This window comes from Euprymna scolopes, chromosome 46, assembly GCF_053919585.1.
Source record: "Euprymna scolopes isolate OS-2025 chromosome 46, ASM5391958v1, whole genome shotgun sequence".
NCBI classification, from domain to species: Eukaryota; Metazoa; Mollusca; class Cephalopoda; order Sepiida; family Sepiolidae; genus Euprymna; species Euprymna scolopes.
The window spans coordinates 86,002,153-86,026,559 of NC_136527.1; the positions used below are offsets into that span (position 1 = coordinate 86,002,153).

Below are 24,407 nucleotides of genomic sequence, written 5' to 3' on the forward strand. Positions count from 1 at the left end.
AATTCTTATCGTTTGAATTGATTTTAATCGCATTGCTAGGTTGGCCCTTTTATGGCCAGATATTGTGAATTTGGCCTTTATAAAAGCAGTTTTTGTTTACCTAACTTAAATTTTGTCTTTTTTCCTTGACAGTAATTAAATGAAAGAAAACGGTGCTGGTTCAGAATCCCGTCTAAATAAAGGAAAATTTTAATGTCATTTTTGATGATTGTGATGTTTTTAGTGAATGTTGTGTGTAACTGTTCTGAAACTCAAAATGGCTTACACTTCTAGAAGAGAAATAAGGGTGAACACCATTGCTTTCCTCTTCTTGTTTGCTGCAGGTGAAAAGGGCCCTTTTTCTCCTGGGTGCTGACCTACCAGTTTTTATTCTGTTTTTAATTTTATTCATTTTGTCTTTTTTACATATTTAGTCAGGGTTTTACTTCGGATTAGAAGTATCCCCAGTGTGAGTTCTCATATGTTTTAACAAACTAATTTTTTGAATAGAAGCATATCCACACACTTGACAAATATGTGGCTTTTCCCCAGTGTGAGTTCTTATATGTCTCACTAAACTTGAATTTGTAGAACAAGAATATTCACAAACTTCACAAATGTGTGGCTTTTCCCCAGTGTGATTCCTCATATGTTTTAATAAATCTGATTTCCGAGAACAACAATATCCACACACTTCACAAATATGTGGCTTTTCTCCAGTGTGAGTTTTTATATGTTTTAATAGACTTGATTTTTGAGAACAAGAATATCCACATACTTCACAAATATGTGGCTTTTCCCCAGTGTGAGTTCTCATATGTCTCACTAAATTTGATTTTTCAGAAAAGTCATATCCACACACTTCACAAGAATGTGGCTTTTCACCAGTGTGAGTCCTCATATGTTTTAATAAACTTGACTTTTGAATACAAGAATATCCACACACTTCACAACAATGTGGCTTTTCTCCAGTGTGAATTCTTATATGTCGTAATAAAGTTGATTTTTGAGAACAAGAATGTCCACACACTTCACAAGTATATGGCTTTTCTCCGGTGTGAGTTCTTATATGTCTCACTAAATTTGTTTTTTCGGAAAAGTCATATCCACACACTTCACAAGAATGTGGTTTTTCCCCAGTGTGAGTTTTCATATGTGTCAGTAAATTAGATTTAAAAGAAAAGCAAAATCCACACACTTTACAAGTATGTGGAGTTTTCCCAGTGTGACTACTCATGATTCAAGAAATTTGACTTTTGAAAATAAGAATATGTACACACTTCACAAAATGCGGTTTTCCCCAGTCCGAGTTCTCATCTCACTAAATGTGATTTAACAGAAAAAGAATATCCACACACTTCACAAGAATGTGGTTTTTCCCCAGTGTGAATTTTCATGTGTCAGTAAATTAGATTTAAAAGAAAAGCAAAATCCACACACTTTACAAGTATGTGGAGTTTTCCCAGTGTGACTACTCATGATTCAAGAAATTTGACTTTTGAAAATAAGAATATGTACACACTTCACAAAATGCGGTTTTCCCCAGTCCGAGTTCTCATCTCACTAAATGTGATTTAACAGAAAAAGAATATTCACACACTTCACAAGAATGTGGTTTTTCCCCAGTGTGAATTTTCATATGTGTCAGTAAATTAGATTTAAAAGAAAAGCAAAATCCACACACTTTACAAGTATGTGGAGTTTTCCCAGTGTGACTACTCATGATTCAAGAAATTTGACTTTTGAAAATAAGAATATGTACACACTTCACAAAATGCGGTTTTCCCCAGTCCGAGTTCTCATCTCACTAAATGTGATTTAACAGAAAAAGAATATTCACACACTTTCTCCCATGTGAGTTCTCATGTTTCAATAAACTTGATTTAACAGAACAAAAGTATCCACATACTTTAACAATATGTGGCTTCTCTCTCTTTTTTTTTAATTTTCTTCCTTTGAAGATTGTAATGCTGAGTATGGGACAGCCCACCCAACTGCCAACATTGCCCTGCTTTTTATTGAAACAAACCGAGAGCTCTTTTTAGTATCCTCATTGTTCCTTTAAGTGCAATTGTCTGGATTTCTTTTGCACTTGGTTCACCAGGAATATTAGTTAGATAGGACTTCAGGTTCTTCATAAGCTATTTGGCACATATAATAACTGGTATGATTGATATCTCCCTAATATTCCAGTTTCTTTTCATATCATACATGAGACCTTGATATTTGGTCTGTTTATCTCTTTCAGCTCTGTTCAGACCTCCATCATTAGGGACACTCGCTTCAACCAAGGTTGCAACTCTCTCTGACTTATTCGATATAACTATGTCAGGTTCTTCTTTATAAGCCCTGTGGCACCTATAATAACTGGTATGATTGATATCACCCAAGGACTTGTCTTATTAAATTTGATTTTTCATAACAAGAATTTCTACACACTTCACAAGAATGTGGCTTTTCACTAGTGTGAGTTCTCATATGTGTCACTAAGTATGGTTTTTGAGAACAAGAGTATCCACACACTTCACACTTGTGGCTTTTCTCCAGTGTGTTTTTATATAGCTCACTAGCATGATACGTCACAAAAATATGACTTTTTATGACTTGGAACAATTTGTGGTTCAATTATGTCTTTTTCTCTACACTTGAACAATAATATATACTCTTTGAGATATGTAGTTTTCGTCAGTTAAATAGTAATATCCATAGATATATATATTCGCATAGATGTTTTTGTCTTCTACAGATCAATGTTGATCCATTAAAATTTAGCAAGGTGTCCAAACAGGAATATCTGTAATCAAATAAAAAAAATGAAAATCAATATTCAGTCATGTTGTTTGGGTAGACTTACTAATTACTAAATAGAACATTATTTAAACGTAATTTAATCTATTAGTATCTTATATATATATATATATATACACACATTTAGTATTAAATTTATATATATATATACACATTTAGTATTAAATTTATATATATACACATTTAGTATTAAATTTATATATATGTACACATTTAATCTATTCTTATTTTTTTTGTTTTGTTGTGAATATTATTGGATAGGTTTTTATTGAATAGAATCTTATTGAATAGAATTCACATTTCAATTCATTTAATCGACAAAGGAATATGAGACACAGAACAAAATAATTGGATATGTTTCATTTAGGATATAGTCCACAAATACAATATATATATATATATATATATATACATTTAATCTATTTAGTATTAAATATATATATATATATACACATTTAATCTATTAGTATTTTTTTGTTTTGTTGTGAATATTATTGGATAGGTTTTTATTGAATAGAATCTAATTGAATAGGATTCACATTTTAATTCATTTAATCGACAAAGGAATATGAGACACAGAACAAATATGCTTCATTTAGGATATAGTCCACAAATACAATATTTATATATATATATATATAAATATATATATTTATATATATATATATTTAATCTATTAGTATTTTATTTGTTTTTGTTGTGAATATTATTGAATAGAATTTATTGAATAGAATTCAGTCTTGATTAATTAAACCAACAAAGGAATATGAGACATAGGAAAATAATTGGATATTTTTCACTTGGGATACAAATACATCGAGGTGACAAAATAAATATTGATAACAGTGTATACATATATCTATATATATACATTTATATATAAAGTTATAAAAATATATATGGCAATTAAGCCATATATATGTTTATGACTTACTACCTAGCTTTACCTATGTACTGAGCACTGTCAAAGTAAATACTAAAAATTTACGTATAAAATTTAGTCATATCTGTGTATGTGTATATATATAGTCGATTTTGTGTATATATATATATATATATATATATATATATATATATATATATATATACAAAATCGACTATCAGGCCGTTTTCCAAGTACTGAAAGTAGTATTTTGTTTGTTTTTGTTGTGAATATTATTGGATAGAATTCATATTCTTGATTAATTTAATTGACAACGGCATATGAAACACAGAAGAAAAATAATTAGATATTTTTACTTGGATATAGTCTACAAATAGAACTAGAATTTTTATATGATTCCCATCGAGGTGACAAAATAAACATTAGTACGAATATATATATATATATATATATATATATATATATTCAGACACGTCTGATTGAACACGATAGAGTTATTCTTTTTTCCGATCTTTATGGATAACTTTTTGACTTGCCGAGCGGTACTTTTAATTTGGGTAGGCAGGTTATATAGAATGGCGCCCAAAATTTGTTACTTGGCCATATTCTTCTCAATCGCTTTCTCTCTGCATCCGATTATCATCAGGAGCAATTGTTTTTGTTTCCTTTTTGTGATGATAATCAGAGGAAAAGTTATCCATAAAGATCCGAAAAAAGAATCGTGTGTATATATATATATATATATATATATATATATATATATATATATATATATATATATATATATATAGCGTGCCAGGAGGCGATGAAAAAAATCCAATAAAGTGCTCAGTCATGGATGAGAGCTGAAGATACAATATTTATTACAACACTATATATACATATTTGAAGGTCGATTTAAATTAATATATTCACACACACACACACACACACACATACATACGCTTTCTTCATTCCATAATCATAATCTATTGGCATCGATTATTAAGTTATGTTTTAAAATTTGAAACTCTGAGTCTTAAATGTTCGTTTAACGCTTTTTCTCTGTTCACTTTGCATTGCTTCAGTTTTTCAATGTCGCTGATGAATTTGCGCTGACTCTTTCCAACCTCTTATGGTTGTTTCATGGTAAGGAAACCAATGGTACAACATTGAAATATGTATATATAGTGTCGTAATAAATATTGTATATATATATATAATATTTATTACGACACTATATATATATATATATTATATATATATATATATATATATATAATTGGCTATCATGTCATGTTCCACAAATGTGATTCTGTAAATAAAGTTTTGGACCATTTCAGTATTCTTGAACCACTGCTGGCATTTTAATCCCACTTCAGATATGCATTGTAACCAACAAAAACTGGAAGTATAAATACTAAAAGCATTTGATGAGTAGATGTGTGCACCCAAAAGTTGTTGTTCAGCCATATTCTTTTCAAGCGCTTTCTCTCGGTGCATCTGATTATCAGCAGGAGTGATTGTTGTTGGTTTCGTTTTCTTTTTCTGACAATAATCGCATGCACAAAGAGAAAGCATTTGAGAAGAATTTGGCCAAACAACTTTTGGGTGCCATTTTATATAACTTACCAACGGAAATAAAAAAGACAACTCGGAAAATCGAAAAGTTATCAAAATTGATCAGAAAAAAGAATAATTCTGTCGTGTTCAATCAGACGTGTTTTAATATTGACTTGCTGCCAAAATATACAAGTATATACTGGGCTATCATGTCATGTTCCACGGATGTGGTTCCGTTAATAGGATTTGGGACTGTTGCTGCCATTTCAATCCCACTTAAGATATGCAGTGTAACCAACATCAACTGGAGGTATAAATAGTAACCAACATCAACTGGAGGTAGGAATAGTAACCAACATCAACTGGAGGTATAAATAGTAACCAACATCAACTGGAGGTATAAATAGTAACCAACATCAACTGGAGGTAGGAATAGTAACCAACATCAACTGGAGGTATAAATAGTAACCAACATCAACTGGAGGTAGGAATAGTAACCAACATCAACTGGAGGTATAAATAGTAACCAACATCAACTGGAGGTATAAATAGTAACCAACATCAACTGGGGGTATATACAGTAACCAACATCAACTGGAGGTATAAATAGTAACCAACATCAACTGGAGGTATAAATAGTAACCAACATCAACTGGGGGTATAAATAGTAACCAACATCATCTGGAGGTAGGAATAGTAACCAACATCAACTGGAGGTATAAATAGTAACCAACATCAACTGGAGGTAGGAATAGTAACCAACATCAACTGGAGGTAGGAATAGTAACCAACATCAACTGGAGGTAGGAATAGTAACCAACATCAACTGGAGGTAGGAATAGTAACCAACATCAACTGGAGGTAGGAATAGTAACCAACATCAACTGGAGGTATAAATAGTAACCAACATCAACTGGAGGTATAAATAGTAACCCACATCAACTGGAGGTAGGAATAGTAACCAACATCAACTGGAGGTATAAATAGTAACCAACATCAACTGGAGGTAGGAATAGTAACCAACATCAACTGGAGGTAGGAATAGTAACCAACATCAACTGGAGGTAGGAATAGTAACCAACATCAACTGGAGGTAGGAATAGTAACCAACATCAACTGGAGGTAGGAATAGTAACCAACATCAACTGGAGGTATAAATAGTAACCAACATCAACTGGAGGTATAAATAGTAACCCACATCAACTGGAGGTAGGAATAGTAACCAACATCAACTGGAGGTATAAATAGTAACCAACATCAACTGGAGGTAGGAATAGTAACCAACATCAACTGGAGGTAGGAATAGTAACCAACATCAACTGGAGGTAGGAATAGTAACCAACATCAACTGGAGGTAGGAATAGTAACCAACATCAACTGGAGGTATAAATAGTAACCAACATCAACTGGAGGTATAAATAGTAACCCACATCATCTGGAGGTAGGAATAGTAACCAACATCAACTGGAGGTAGGAATAGTAACCAACATCAACTGGAGGTAGGAATAGTAACCAACATCAACTGGAGGTAGGAATAGTAACCAACATCAACTGGAGGTAGGAATAGTAACCAACATCAACTGGAGGTAGGAATAGTAACCAACATCAACTGGAGGTAGGAATAGTAACCAACATCAACTGGAGGTATAAATAGTAACCAACATCAACTGGAGGTATAAATAGTAACCCACATCAACTGGAGGTAGGAATAGTAACCAACATCAACTGGAGGTATAAATAGTAACCAACATCAACTGGAGGTAGGAATAGTAACCAACATCAACTGGAGGTAGGAATAGTAACCAACATCAACTGGAGGTAGGAATAGTAACCAACATCAACTGGAGGTAGGAATAGTAACCAACATCAACTGGAGGTAGGAATAGTAACCAACATCAACTGGAGGTAGGAATAGTAACCAACATCAACTGGAGGTATGAATAGTAACCAACATCAACTGGAGGTATAAATAGTAACCAACATCAACTGGAGGTAGGAATAGTAACCAACATCAACTGGAGGTATAAATAGTAACCAACATCAACTGGAGGTAGGAATAGTAACCAACATCAACTGGGGGTATATACAGTAACCAACATCAACTGGAGGTATAAATAGTAACCAACATCAACTGGAGGTAGGAATAGTAACCAACATCAACTGGAGGTATAAATAGTAACCAACATCAACTGGAGGTATAAATAGTAACCAACATCAACTGGAGGTAGGAATAGTAACCAACATCAACTGGAGGTATAAATAGTAACCAACATCAACTGGAGGTAGGAATAGTAACCAACATCAACTGGAGGTATAAATAGTAACCAACATCAACTGGAGGTATAAATAGTAACCAACATCAACTGGGGGTATATACAGTAACCAACATCAACTGGAGGTATAAATAGTAACCAACATCAACTGGAGGTATAAATAGTAACCAACATCAACTGGGGGTATAAATAGTAACCAACATCATCTGGAGGTAGGAATAGTAACCAACATCAACTGGAGGTAGGAATAGTAACCAACATCAACTGGAGGTATAAATAGTAACCAACATCAACTGGGGGTATATACAGTAACCAACATTTACTGGAGGTATAAATAGTAACCAACATCAACTGGAGGTATAAATAGTAACCAACATCAACTGGGGGTATAAATAGTAACCAACATCAACTGGAGGTATAAATAGTAACCAACATCAACTGGAGGTATAAATAGTAACCAACATCAACTGGGAGTATAAATAGTAACCAACATCAACTGGAGGTATAAATAGTAACCAACATCAACTGGAGGTATAAATAGTAACCAACATCAACTGGAGGTATAAATAGTAACCAACATCAACTGGAGGTATAAATAGTAACCAACATCAACTGGAGGTATAAATAGTAACCCACATCAACTGGGGGTATAAATAGTAACCAACATCAACTGGAGGTATAAATAGTAACCAACATCAACTGGAGGTATAAATAGTAACCAACATCAACTGGAGGTATAAATAGTAACCAACATCAACTGGAGGTATAAATAGTAACCAACATCAACTGGAGGTATAAATAGTAACCAACATCAACTGGAGGTATAAATAGTAACCCACATCAACTGGAGGTATAAATAGTAACCCACATCAACTGGAGGTATAAATAGTAACCAACATAAACTGGGGGTATAAATAGTAACCAACATCAACTGGAGGTATAAATAGTAACCAACATCAACTGGAGGTATAAATAGTAACCAACATCAACTGGGAGTATAAATAGTAACCAACATCAACTGGAGGTATAAATAGTAACCAACATCAACTGGAGGTATAAATAGTAACCCACATCAACTGGAGGTATAAATAGTAACCAACATCAACTGGGGGTATAAATAGTAACCAACATCAACTGGAGGTATAAATAGTAACCAACATCAACTGGAGGTATAAATAGTAACCAACATCAACTGGGAGTATAAATAGTAACCAACATCAACTGGAGGTATAAATAGTAACCAACATCAACTGGAGGTATAAATAGTAACCAACATCAACTGGAGGTATAAATAGTAACCAACATCAACTGGAGGTATAAATAGTAACCCACATCAACTGGAGGTATAAATAGTAACCAACATAAACTGGGGGTATAAATAGTAACCAACATCAACTGGAGGTATAAATAGTAACCAACATCAACTGGAGGTATAAATAGTAACCAACATCAACTGGAGGTATAAATAGTAACCAACATCAACTGGAGGTATAAATAGTAACCAACATCAACTGGAGGTATAAATAGTAACCAACATCAACTGGAGGTATAAATAGTAACCAACATCAACTGGAGGTATAAATAGTAACCAACATCAACTGGAGGTATAAATAGTAACCCACATCAACTGGAGGTATAAATAGTAACCAACATCAACTGGAGGTAGGAATAGTAACCAACATAAACTGGAGGTATAAATAGTAACCAACATCAACTGGAGGTATAAATAGTAACCCACATCAACTGGAGGTATAAATAGTAACCAACATCAACTGGAGGTATAAATAGTAACCAACATCAACTGGGGGTATAAATAGTAACCAACATCAACTGGAGGTATAAATAGTAACCAACATCAACTGGAGGTATAAATAGTAACCAACATCAACTGGGAGTATAAATAGTAACCAACATCAACTGGAGGTATAAATAGTAACCAACATCAACTGGAGGTATAAATAGTAACCAACATCAACTGGAGGTATAAATAGTAACCAACATCAACTGGAGGTATAAATAGTAACCAACATCAACTGGAGGTATAAATAGTAACCAACATCAACTGGAGGTAGGAATAGTAACCAACATAAACTGGAGGTATAAATAGTAACCAACATCAACTGGAGGTATAAATAGTAACCAACATCAACTGGAGGTATAAATAGTAACCAACATCAACTGGAGGTATAAATAGTAACCAACATCAACTGGAGGTATAAATAGTAACCAACATCAACTGGAGGTATAAATAGTAACCAACATCAACTGGAGGTATAAATAGTAACCAACATCAACTGGAGGTATAAATAGTAACCAACATCAACTGGAGGTATAAATAGTAACCAACATCAACTGGAGGTATAAATAGTAACCAACATCAACTGGAGGTATAAATAGTAACCAACATCAACTGGAGGTATAAATAGTAACCAACATCAACTGGAGGTATAAATAGTAACCAACATCAACTGGAGGTATAAATAGTAACCAACATCAACTGGAGGTATAAATAGTAACCAACATCAACTGGAGGTATAAATAGTAACCCACATCAACTGGAGGTATAAATAGTAACCAACATAAACTGGGGGTATAAATAGTAACCAACATCAACTGGAGGTATAAATAGTAACCAACATCAACTGGAGGTATAAATAGTAACCAACATCAACTGGGAGTATAAATAGTAACCAACATCAACTGGAGGTATAAATAGTAACCCACATCAACTGGAGGTATAAATAGTAACCAACATCAACTGGGGGTATAAATAGTAACCAACATCAACTGGAGGTATAAATAGTAACCCACATCAACTGGAGGTATAAATAGTAACCAACATCAACTGGAGGTATAAATAGTAACCAACATCAACTGGAGGTATAAATAGTAACCAACATCAACTGGGAGTATAAATAGTAACCAACATCAACTGGAGGTATAAATAGTAACCCACATCAACTGGAGGTATAAATAGTAACCAACATCAACTGGGGGTATAAATAGTAACCAACATCAACTGGAGGTATAAATAGTAACCAACATCAACTGGAGGTATAAATAGTAACCAACATCAACTGGGAGTATAAATAGTAACCAACATCAACTGGAGGTATAAATAGTAACCAACATCAACTGGAGGTATAAATAGTAACCAACATCAACTGGAGGTATAAATAGTAACCAACATCAACTGGAGGTATAAATAGTAACCAACATCAACTGGAGGTATAAATAGTAACCAACATCAACTGGAGGTAGGAATAGTAACCAACATAAACTGGAGGTATAAATAGTAACCAACATCAACTGGAGGTATAAATAGTAACCAACATCAACTGGAGGTATAAATAGTAACCAACATCAACTGGAGGTATAAATAGTAACCAACATCAACTGGAGGTATAAATAGTAACCAACATCAACTGGAGGTAGGAATAGTAACCAACATAAACTGGAGGTATAAATAGTAACCAACATCAACTGGAGGTATAAATAGTAACCAACATCAACTGGAGGTATAAATAGTAACCAACATCAACTGGACGTATAAATAGTAACCAACATCAACTGGAGGTATAAATAGTAACCAACATCAACTGGAGGTATAAATAGTAACCAACATCAACTGGAGGTATAAATAGTAACCAACATCAACTGGAGGTATAAATAGTAACCAACATCAACTGGAGGTATAAATAGTAACCCACATCAACTGGAGGTATAAATAGTAACCAACATAAACTGGGGGTATAAATAGTAACCAACATCAACTGGAGGTATAAATAGTAACCAACATCAACTGGAGGTATAAATAGTAACCAACATCAACTGGGAGTATAAATAGTAACCAACATCAACTGGAGGTATAAATAGTAACCCACATCAACTGGAGGTATAAATAGTAACCAACATCAACTGGGGGTATAAATAGTAACCAACATCAACTGGAGGTATAAATAGTAACCAACATCAACTGGAGGTATAAATAGTAACCAACATCAACTGGAGGTATAAATAGTAACCAACATCAACTGGGGGTATAAATAGTAACCAACATCAACTGGAGGTATAAATAGTAACCAACATCAACTGGAGGTATAAATAGTAACCAACATCAACTGGAGGTATAAATAGTAACCAACATCAACTGGGGGTATAAATAGTAACCAACATCAACTGGGAGTATAAATAGTAACCAACATCAACTGGAGGTATAAATAGTAACCAACATCAACTGGAGGTATAAATAGTAACCAACATCAACTGGAGGTATAAATAGTAACCAACATCAACTGGAGGTATAAATAGTAACCAACATCAACTGGGGGTATAAATAGTAACCAACATCAACTGGAGGTAGGAATAGTAACCAACATCAACTGGAGGTATAAATAGTAACCAACATCAACTGGAGGTATAAATAGTAACCAACATCAACTGGAGGTATAAATAGTAACCAACATCAACTGGAGGTATAAATAGTAACCAACATCAACTGGAGGTATAAATAGTAACCAACATCAACTGGAGGTATAAATAGTAACCAACATCAACTGGAGGTATAAATAGTAACCAACATCAACTGGAGGTATAAATAGTAACCCACATCAACTGGAGGTATAAATAGTAACCCACATCAACTGGAGGTATAAATAGTAACCAACATAAACTGGGGGTATAAATAGTAACCAACATCAACTGGAGGTATAAATAGTAACCAACATCAACTGGAGGTATAAATAGTAACCAACATCAACTGGGAGTATAAATAGTAACCAACATCAACTGGAGGTATAAATAGTAACCAACATCAACTGGATGTATAAATAGTAACCAACATCAACTGGAGGTATAAATAGTAACCCACATCAACTGGAGGTATAAATAGTAACCAACATAAACTGGGGGTATAAATAGTAACCAACATCAACTGGAGGTATAAATAGTAACCAACATCAACTGGAGGTATAAATAGTAACCAACATCAACTGGGAGTATAAATAGTAACCAACATCAACTGGAGGTATAAATAGTAACCCACATCAACTGGAGGTATAAATAGTAACCAACATCAACTGGGGGTATAAATAGTAACCAACATCAACTGGAGGTATAAATAGTAACCAACATCAACTGGGGGTATAAATAGTAACCAACATCAACTGGAGGTATAAATAGTAACCAACATCAACTGGGGGTATAAATAGTAACCAACATCAACTGGAGGTATAAATAGTAACCAACATCAACTGGAGGTATAAATAGTAACCAACATCAACTGGAGGTATAAATAGTAACCAACATCAACTGGGGGTATAAATAGTAACCAACATCAACTGGGGGTATAAATAGTAACCAACATCAACTGGAGGTATAAATAGTAACCAACATCAACTGGGAGTATAAATAGTAACCAACATCAACTGGAGGTATAAATAGTAACCAACATCAACTGGAGGTATAAATAGTAACCAACATCAACTGGAGGTATAAATAGTAACCAACATCAACTGGAGGTATAAATAGTAACCAACATCAACTGGAGGTATAAATAGTAACCAACATCAACTGGAGGTAGGAATAGTAACCAACATAAACTGGAGGTATAAATAGTAACCAACATCAACTGGAGGTATAAATAGTAACCAACATCAACTGGAGGTATAAATAGTAACCAACATCAACTGGAGGTATAAATAGTAACCAACATCAACTGGAGGTATAAATAGTAACCAACATCAACTGGAGGTAGGAATAGTAACCAACATCAACTGGAGGTATAAATAGTAACCAACATCAACTGGAGGTATAAATAGTAACCAACATCAACTGGAGGTATAAATAGTAACCCACATCAACTGGAGGTATAAATAGTAACCCACATCAACTGGAGGTATAAATAGTAACCAACATAAACTGGGGGTATAAATAGTAACCAACATCAACTGGAGGTATAAATAGTAACCAACATCAACTGGAGGTATAAATAGTAACCAACATCAACTGGGAGTATAAATAGTAACCAACATCAACTGGAGGTATAAATAGTAACCAACATCAACTGGAGGTATAAATAGTAACCAACATCAACTGGAGGTATAAATAGTAACCCACATCAACTGGAGGTATAAATAGTAACCAACATAAACTGGGGGTATAAATAGTAACCAACATCAACTGGAGGTATAAATAGTAACCAACATCAACTGGAGGTATAAATAGTAACCAACATCAACTGGGAGTATAAATAGTAACCAACATCAACTGGAGGTATAAATAGTAACCCACATCAACTGGAGGTATAAATAGTAACCAACATCAACTGGGGGTATAAATAGTAACCAACATCAACTGGAGGTATAAATAGTAACCAACATCAACTGGAGGTATAAATAGTAACCAACATCAACTGGAGGTATAAATAGTAACCAACATCAACTGGGGGTATAAATAGTAACCAACATCAACTGGAGGTATAAATAGTAACCAACATCAACTGGAGGTATAAATAGTAACCAACATCAACTGGGGGTATAAATAGTAACCAACATCAACTGGAGGTATAAATAGTAACCAACATCAACTGGGAGTATAAATAGTAACCAACATCAACTGGAGGTATAAATAGTAACCAACATCAACTGGAGGTATAAATAGTAACCAACATCAACTGGAGGTATAAATAGTAACCAACATCAACTGGAGGTATAAATAGTAACCAACATCAACTGGAGGTATAAATAGTAACCAACATCAACTGGAGGTAGGAATAGTAACCAACATAAACTGGAGGTATAAATAGTAACCAACATCAACTGGAGGTATAAATAGTAACCAACATCAACTGGAGGTATAAATAGTAACCAACATCAACTGGAGGTATAAATAGTAACCAACATCAACTGGAGGTATAAATAGTAACCAACATCAACTGGAGGTAGGAATAGTAACCAACATAAACTGGAGGTATAAATAGTAACCAACATCAACTGGAGGTATAAATAGTAACCAACATCAACTGGAGGTATAAATAGTAACCAACATCAACTGGAGGTATAAATAGTAACCAACATCAACTGGAGGTATAAATAGTAACCAACATCAAGTGGAGGTATAAATAGTAACCAACATCAACTGGAGGTATAAATAGTAACCAACATCAACTGGAGGTATAAATAGTAACCAACATCAACTGGAGGTATAAATAGTAACCAACATAAACTGGAGGTATAAATAGTAACCAACATCAAGTGGAGGTATAAATAGTAACCAACATCAACTGGAGGTATAAATAGTAACCAACATCAACTGGAGGTATAAATAGTAACCAACATCAACTGGAGGTATAAATAGTAACCAACATCAACTGGGAGTATAAATAGTAACCAACATCAACTGGAGGTATAAATAGTAACCAACATCAACTGGAGGTATAAATAGTAACCAACATCAACTGGAGGTATAAATAGTAACCAACATCAACTGGAGGTATAAATAGTAACCAACATCAACTGGAGGTATAAATAGTAACCCACATCAACTGGGGGTATAAATAGTAACCAACATCAACTGGAGGTATAAATAGTAACCAACATCAACTGGAGGTATAAATAGTAACCAACATCAACTGGAGGTATAAATAGTAACCAACATCAACTGGAGGTATAAATAGTAACCAACATCAACTGGAGGTATAAATAGTAACCAACATCAACTGGAGGTATAAATAGTAACCCACATCAACTGGAGGTATAAATAGTAACCCACATCAACTGGAGGTATAAATAGTAACCAACATAAACTGGGGGTATAAATAGTAACCAACATCAACTGGGAGTATAAATAGTAACCAACATCAACTGGAGGTATAAATAGTAACCAACATCAACTGGAGGTATAAATAGTAACCCACATCAACTGGAGGTATAAATAGTAACCAACATAAACTGGGGGTATAAATAGTAACCAACATCAACTGGAGGTATAAATAGTAACCAACATCAACTGGAGGTATAAATAGTAACCAACATCAACTGGAGGTATAAATAGTAACCAACATCAACTGGGGGTATAAATAGTAACCAACATCAACTGGAGGTATAAATAGTAACCAACATCAACTGGAGGTATAAATAGTAACCAACATCAACTGGAGGTATAAATAGTAACCAACATAAACTGGGGGTATAAATAGTAACCAACATCAACTGGAGGTATAAATAGTAACCAACATCAACTGGAGGTATAAATAGTAACCAACATCAACTGGAGGTATAAATAGTAACCCACATCAACTGGAGGTATAAATAGTAACCAACATAAACTGGGGGTATAAATAGTAACCAACATCAACTGGAGGTATAAATAGTAACCAACATCAACTGGAGGTATAAATAGTAACCAACATCAACTGGAGGTATAAATAGTAACCAACATCAACTGGGGGTATAAATAGTAACCAACATCAACTGGAGGTATAAATTGTAATCAACATCAACTGGAGGTATAAATAGTAACCCACATCAACTGGAGGTATAAATAGTAACCCACATCAACTGGAGGTATAAATTGTAATCAACATCAACTGGAGGTATAAATTGTAATCAACATCAACTGGAGGTATAAATAGTAACCAACATCAACTGGAGGTATAAATAGTAACCAACATCAACTGGAGGTATAAATAGTAACCAACATCAACTGGAGGTATAAATAGTAACCAACATCAACTGGAGGTATAAATAGTAACCCACATCAACTGGGGGTATAAATAGTAACCTCACAGGACAGACAGACACGAGGACGTTTGTATGGTAAGCCATTTTCACCACATCTTTCTTTATTGTGTGTGTTAACCAAAATTAGTATTTTTCATCCTCCGTAATTAAAAAGGAAATGCACATTCACTTATAAGTTTTTCCCCTAGAACAAAAAATCCACTTCATCGATTTTTTTAAAAATTCTTTTAATGAAATACGAGTTTTTGATTGATATATTTTAATACTTCTTCATCGACTAAATTTTTTTTAAATATCTAAAAAAAGAAAACATTCAATGAAATAAATATTTGCGGTCAGCATCTGGTATTTACTTGACGATGTAAGCATAATATGGCCTTTCATTTAAAAAAAAATCAACGTGGTTTTTAAAAAAAAAAGGTTTTAAACTTTGGATTTTACAGGTAAATTTCCAAAAACTATTCTTTTTTTTGTTTTAAATTATTTTTTTTTTTTTTTATTTTTTTATCTTCAATTTGTGATATATAAAACCTTGGCACTGTTTTTTAAAAAGTAATATTTCTATTATTTTTTAAACAACTTTAATAGTTTATTTTGGAAGTATATTCCATAAAGAAAATAAACCCACTTTTAAAAAAAAGAAATTACGAGTTTTTTATATTTTATTCGCAGTTTTCTGTTAGTGTTGTCAAAAATTCCTTCAAATTTCTGATACACCTAGTGCTCCGAGCCCCTTTTATAGCAGACGAGTGCCACATGACATTGATTGCAAATAAAAATAATCATTAGCAAGCTAGGTGTTTCAGAATTTTTGTAGGAATTTTTGACACCCCTGACACGAAACTGCGAATAAAATATAAAAAACTCGTAATTTCTCTTTTAAAAGTGGGTTGTTTATTTTCTTTATGGATTATACTTCCAAAATAAACAATTAAAGTTGCTTAAAAAATAATAGAAATATTTAAAAAAAAATATAGTAATGAAATTAATTGAATTTTACGAGCTCAATATTTTTCAATTTTTAAACTTTAAAAATCTATCAAAATTTTTCTATTAATTCTATTTTTACGATATTTTCAGGGTCAATGTGAAATTTTATGCTCTTTCCAATAAACTGAATATATTTTAGCCAAACGTTGTTTTTTAATTCTCTCCCTCCCCATTTTTAAAATGTCTATTAAAAGTAAATAATTCATTTACTCACCAAAGTGTTATATATCACAAACTGAAGATAAAAGATCAATAGATAATATATTTAAATTTAAAACAAAAAAGTAGTGTTTTTTTAGAAATTTACCTGTAAAGTCCAAAATTTAAAACCTTTTAAAAAAAAAACATGTTTGTTTTTTTTTTTGTTTATTTTTTTATAAAACCTTGGTCCTTGCTCCTTTAATTGAAAAAAATTAGGGTTTGAATTACATTTTTCGAGTAGTTATAAGCTTGGACAGACAGGGGGTCGAATTAATTCACACACCCCTATTTTGAAATGTCTATTAAAAAGTAAATAATTAATTTACTCACCAAAGTTTTATATATCACAAATGGAAGATAAAAGATCAATAAATAATATATTCAAATTTAAAATAAAAAAGTAGTGTTTTTTAGAAATTTACCTGTAAAGTCCGAACTTTAAAACCTTTTTCTTTTTTTAATCACGTTTTTTTTTTTTTAAAATGAAACCTTGGTCCATGCTTCTTTAATTGAAAAACAATTAGGGTCTGAATTACATTTTTGGAGTAGTTATAAGCTTGGAAAGACAGGGAGTCGAATTATTTAATATTTTTCACAAAGCTTCTGACACACCTAGCCAGGCACTCGCTTATGCTTCTTAGTCTCAAGCATTTCCGCCAGAATCTACAGAAAGGTGAGTACCATAACTTTTTCTGGCATTTTAAAATGTTTTCATCTAATGAAAATATTGTTGGTTTTAGCGTCGTAAATTATGATATAAAAAAACAGAAACGATTCTCTTAATAGCCGCGTATAGACTACATTTTGTATTACCGTTATCAATTTTGTTGCATTGAAAAACAAATTGTCGCAGCTTCCTGGATGGTTCTCTCGCAATAGTCCGGACAATTCGCTAAATTATCTCGTCAAAACCTTAAATCTCGAATTTTTGTGCATTTTTTTTGGGGGGGGGCTAATTTGGCATAATAGTGTCCATTTAATAGTATTATCTTGAAAAAATAAAAAAATAAGGAAAATTAACAAAAAAAAACAAACAAGAACAACAAAAGTGTGCCGTATTTTTAAAAGTTTTATTGCGTTGTTTTTATTTGCTTTTTTTATTTCATCGGTGAAGAAAAAGGCCAAACAGAAATTTTGAAGGCCAAACTGCTTTAAAAAAAAGGCCAAATTCGCGAAATTTGGCCTCGCTATAAAAAAAAGGGAAATCCCCCTACTTGAACTTTCTGTTTAATTAATAATGACTAGCTTGTTTTTTAATGTTTTGAGTTGATAAAAAAATTATCGTCAGATCGAGCGTCCTAAATTATGAGCTGAAAAAATGAACGAATCTCTTAATAAACAAGAGTTGTCTCCCTCTGCTCAATAACAAATTGTAAAAGAGTGTGCATACTATTTTTTTTTATTCACGTCTGTTATAAAGCATGGCAGAATCATTATTTTTTTTTTTAGGATTGCAATTAAAATAACCTCAGGGTTTGTATTACTGTACACATAGATTCAAAAAAGTTTTTACCAATATTTTGTATAATTTTTTTATTTATAACACCTTTTCCCAAACTTACCGTGTTAAAGAGAGGGTCGAGAGTCATTTTAAATTTTTCGGGTTTGTATTACTGTACACAAAGATTCGAAAAAGTTGTCAAAAAAACAAATATATAACAAATTAATGTTATCAAAGGCAAGATAAGTTACTTTTCTACGTAACTGGATATATTTTCTGTGTTTTTATTCAATGTAACATGTTTATTCAGCTCGAAAAAAATACAGTGTTTACCGATGTATTGGAAAATTCAAAATGGCGCCTCACTCCCTCTTTAACACGGTAAGTTTGGGAAAAGTTGTTATAAATAAAAAATTAGATAAAATACTATTAAAAACCCGCCGAATATATGTCAAGCTATGTCACGGTAACATATATTGAGCGAGTTTTTAACAGTATTTTATCCAGTTTTTATTTATAACACCTTTTCCCAAACTTACCGTGTTAAAGAGGAAGTCAGACGCCATCTTGAATTTTCGAATACATCGGTAAACACTATGTTTTTCGAGCTGAATAAACATGTTACATTGAATAAAAACACGAAAAATTGTAAGGTTACAGTACAGAATATGTACAAAACACCCTCCCCTCCTCGTGTGAAGAATGGCTTTTCGGTAAATTTTCAGATTAGGTCCACTTCCACAATTTTTTTTAAATGACGATTTTTAAAGGTTTTCGGTCATGCTGAATACGAAAATTGCATTGAAATTTGGCAGAAATAATTAGTTATCGAGATGTAAAAAGTTGTATTATGCATTGCATTCTTTGGCGGCCATCTTTGTTACACACGTAGATTTGTTAATGGCGCATGCGCGTAAAAACGATGGCCGCCAAAGAATACAATGCATAATACAACATTTTATATCTCGATAACTACTTATTTCTGCAAAATTTCAATGCGATTTCCGTATTCAGCATAGTCGAAAACTCATAAAAGTCGTCATTTTAAAGAAAATTGTGGAGGTGTGTGAGGTGGAGGTTAGGGTTAGGGTTAGGGTTAGGGTTAGGGTTAATCTAAAAAAAATACCGGCTTTTTTTAAATAATAACGTTATTATTTCAGCACGGATCATTCTCTGCATGAGTAACAAAAAATGAAACGTAAAACCTTACCTTCCTTTCGAGATGAAATCGTTTGTTTTTTTTTTTGTTGTTTTTTTTTTTTTGTTTTCAAAACAGAAAATTTGTTTTGTTTGTTATGATTTCTTTAGTAAATTGATTCAACTTTTGTTTTGTGTGTTCAATTCATTAAGAAATAAAATATATGAAAATATAAAAGAATCAAAATTAAAAGATGAAAAACACGATTTAAACGTGAAATTATTTAAAAAGAAAATCAACTGCTAAAGAACAATGGATTAAGGCCATCATAAGACGGTGTAATCATTATTTTGTTCCTCGTGTAAAAATGTCCGTTCATTAGTTAAAGGTTACGCATTGTTTTCTATCAAGTTTAGAGTCGAATTTGTCAATATTTTAATTTTTCATTTATTTTGTAAATTTCTTTTATGTGTATTTATTTTATTAACAATTAAAATAAAGTAGGACATAAAAATCAAAGGTACTTTTGTACAGTTTAGTCAAAACATTAAAAATGAAAATATCGAAGAAAAAAAAAGGTTATATTGTACGTATCTGTTATGGACTGAAGATCTCCGAATAAAATTTTCATATAATTTGATTGAGTAGTTTTTATTTTACAGCAGAAAAACATGTTTTTATGAGAGCGCGTTGAAGTCAGCCATTACGAAATTTGTTGAACACGCCAAAGGGAGATAACTCCAGTTAAAGCGCCGACACTCCCTCTCCATCTTTAATACTAGCTTTTCTTCCTAAAAATCGAACCTTTTGCTCGGTATCATAACAAATTGTTTTTTTCGCTATAAAATAAAAAACTACTTGATTAAATTTAGTGAAATTTTTTTTTCAGAGAACTTCAGACTATAACGAGTACGTACAATATAACTTTTTTAAATATTTTCATTTTTTTAATGTCTTGACTAAACTGCAGAAGCGCCAAATCAAGTTTATTGTTTAAAGACTGAACGTTTCATTATTATTTAGGTTAGTCGAATTACTGTCCGATCCAAATCCAAGATGAAACAGTAGTCCGGTGTTTGTATTACTATACACATAGATTCGAAAAAGTTGTCAAAAAAAAAACAAAAAAAACAATATATATATATATATATATATATATATATATATATATATATATATATATATATATATATATATATATACCAGTGATACCGTATGATCTGATTTTACTGAGGAGACCCTCATGCCATACCCTGACAAAAGCCTTAGATATATCTAGAGCTACCGCTCTGCCCTCCCCCACCTATTCTGTACTTTAACCTTACAATTGAATTAAAAAAAAACATATCACAAAACTTTAATAAAACTTGGAAATACGATTTTAAAAATAGCACCAAAAATGTCAATAATTCTTAAATTAATCGTTAAACACGTAAATAAACAGATTTTATTATTTTGTGTGTGAAATAAAAACGTTTTACAGTGGGGGATCATTTTTCTATATTAATTTAACGTGAAATAAGTATAATGACGGCATTTTCAAATGAAAGAAAATAAAAAAAATGTCTGTATCATGTATGGACCAGTCACATGACGAAGATGAATAAATTCCAAAAATCACGTAATTTGATCAATTTTTTTTTATTCAAGAAATTCAAGTTTAACAGAAAGAAAGAGAGAGCGTGTGTTTGTGTGTGTATATATATATATATATATATATATATATATATATATATATATATATATATATATATATATATATATAACAAATAAATGTTACCAAAGGCAAGATAAGTTACTTTTCTACCTGACTGGATAATTTTTTAGTGATTTTATTTAATGTAACATGTTTATTCAGCTCGAAAAACATACAGTGTTTACTGATGTATTGGAAAATTCAAAATCGCGCCGAACTCTGTGCTGAACAGGGTAAGTTCGGGAAAATGAGTTACAAATAAAAAATAGACAAAATACTGTTAAAATCCCACCGAATACATGTCAACCTACTGATGTGATACGTCGGGTGAAGAACATAGAGGGAAGAGAACATGTGTGTTTTATTCAGGATAATTACATAGAGAGAGTAAAGCTATTATTAGTTTCGTACTAAGTTTGTTTGCATGTAGTTGGTGTTAGTTTCGTATCATAACATCCCCCCTGTTTAGTTAGGTGTTAGTGTGTTGTTTTTTTTATTTTTTGTTTTTTTTTAGTCGTTGAACCTTGTTGGGGCTTTTATGACTCGTCCAGATCGAGTACGGGTTGGACTTTCTTGGACTGGGTCTTCCTGTGTGTCTTTTGTATTGTTGTAGTGTGTGTTAGTTTGTTTTTGTATTATATTGTTGTAGTGTGTGTTAGTTTGTTTTGTCCATTGTGTACATGGGTTTGTCCCGTGTTCTGCATTGTTGTTGGTGCTGGGTCCCGTTTGGAGTCTGTACAGTGTAGCTCCTTGTCCTCATCCTTCCGAACAATTGTCCCGGGGTACCATAGCTTGTCGTCTTGGTTTTCCCAACTATTATCAATGGACTTGAGGTAATCTCGTCAGCATCAGACAAAGCCAAACTCTTTGTCAAGAACTTTGCAGCTAATTCTACCCTTTGCGACCAAGACCGCCAACCCCCAATATTTCCTCCTGTATCAGAAAACACGCTATGTGATATACGTATATCTGTACGTGATGTTGCGAAGCTAATCAAAAACCTTGATTCGAGTAAAGCAACTGGCCCTGATGGTATTCCAATTATAGTACTCAAAAAACTTCAACCTGAACTAGCGCCCATACTTACAAAACTGTTTAAACGTTGTCTTAAGGAGAATAGTTTCCCATCTCCCTGGAAAATCTCATCAGTATGCCCTGTATTTAAGAATTCAGGTGATCGCTCATCCCCCTCTCAGTACAGGCCAATAAGTCTCCTGTGCGTCATGAGTAAGTTCCTAGAATCTGTGTTAAATGCAGAAGTAATCAACCATCTCAACAAAAATAACCTTCTTGGTGACACTCAATATGGTTTCCGTTCTGCTAGATCTACAGCAGATGTCCTTACAGTTATATCGCATAGGATTAGCAAATCTCTCGACGGTGGCAATCTTTCTAGGGCAATTGCTCTTGACATATCTAAAGCCTTTGATAGGGTATGGCATAAAGGTTTACTTCATAAGATCGCTGCCTATGGTATAGCTGGAAAAGTCTTCTCAATTATTAAATCATTTCTTTCTGATAGGTTCATAAGAGTAGTAGTTGAGGGGCAAAAATCAGAAGCTCACAGTATTAATGCTGGTGTCCCTCAGGGATCCATCCTTGGCCCAACTCTTTTCCTGATCTACATTAATGATCTTCCAAATCATATCCTTACATCATTTGTAGACATTTATGCTGACGACACTACCATTTATGGTAGCACATCTAAGACAGTAAACGACCAAGTTCTCTCCAATTCTCTCTCCTCTGATCTTGAGCATGTAGTACAATGGGGAAAGGAGTGGCTGGTTACTTTTAATGCATCTAAAACCAAGCTTCTCTCTTTACATCATCAACATTCTAATCCACATTTGTCATCAATTGAAATGAATGGCTCTCGTCTTCAGGAGGCCTCAAGTTTTGACAAGCTTCTGGGCTTGACCATTACTCCTGATCTTAAATGGAACACGTATATCAAATCTGTTGCCAAGGCCGCTGGAAAAATGGTGGGATCTTTCTATCGATCCGGTAGATATCTCACTGCTGATGCAATTCTCTATCTATATAAGAGCCAGGTACGTCCAAGGATGGAATACTGTTGCCACATCTGGGCAGGAGCTGCTAGAAAGGACTTGTCCTGCCTTGATAGAGTTCAAAATAGACTTCGTAGCCTCGTAGGAGATGTCCTTTTCTCCTCCTTGCAACCTCTATCTCACAGAAGAGATGTTGCGAGTTTGTCTCTGATGTATCGTTATTTTCATGGAAAGTGTTCAACTGAGCTTCAATCTATGGTCCCCCCTCGCCAAACTTTCACAAGAAACACTCGTCTAGCTGTAAACACTATCAATAATTTCCCCCACTCTTTATCTGTGTCTAAACCTAAACGTAGATTCCATGAACAAAGCTTCTTTCTTAGAACTGCACGCCTGTGGAATTGTCTTCCGTTTTCCTGCTTTCCGGCTGACTACAATATGGTTGTGTTCAAGTCTAAAGTAAATAAGTTCTTGATGAGCCGTTCCATATAAGTTATCAAATTTACCAAATTTTCATTACTAATGATTACTATATTGTCCAATTTCTACTGTACACTCTTTAACCCTTATCCTTGAGTGGCCTCTGGGCCTTGATAATGTGGTGACGCCTATGTAAAAAAAAAAAAAAAAAAATATTGACCTGGGTATAGTGGTGGTAGGTCTCTGGTTTACATATTACCGTCGTGATTTCTCTTCATTTCGT

The 24,407-nt window shown here is 33.2% G+C and overlaps 1 long non-coding RNA gene across 1 annotated transcript; it reads right to left on the reverse strand.

The window, feature by feature from the left end:
• On the reverse strand, positions 1-20,332 carry LOC145271444 (uncharacterized). Its single transcript, XR_013865877.1, has 2 exons — positions 20,069-20,332; positions 1-2,773 (listed from the first exon to the last, which is right to left on the reverse strand). It is a non-coding gene; the product is annotated as an uncharacterized LOC145271444 (long non-coding RNA).
• Positions 20,333-24,407: the final 4,075 nt, after the last annotated feature.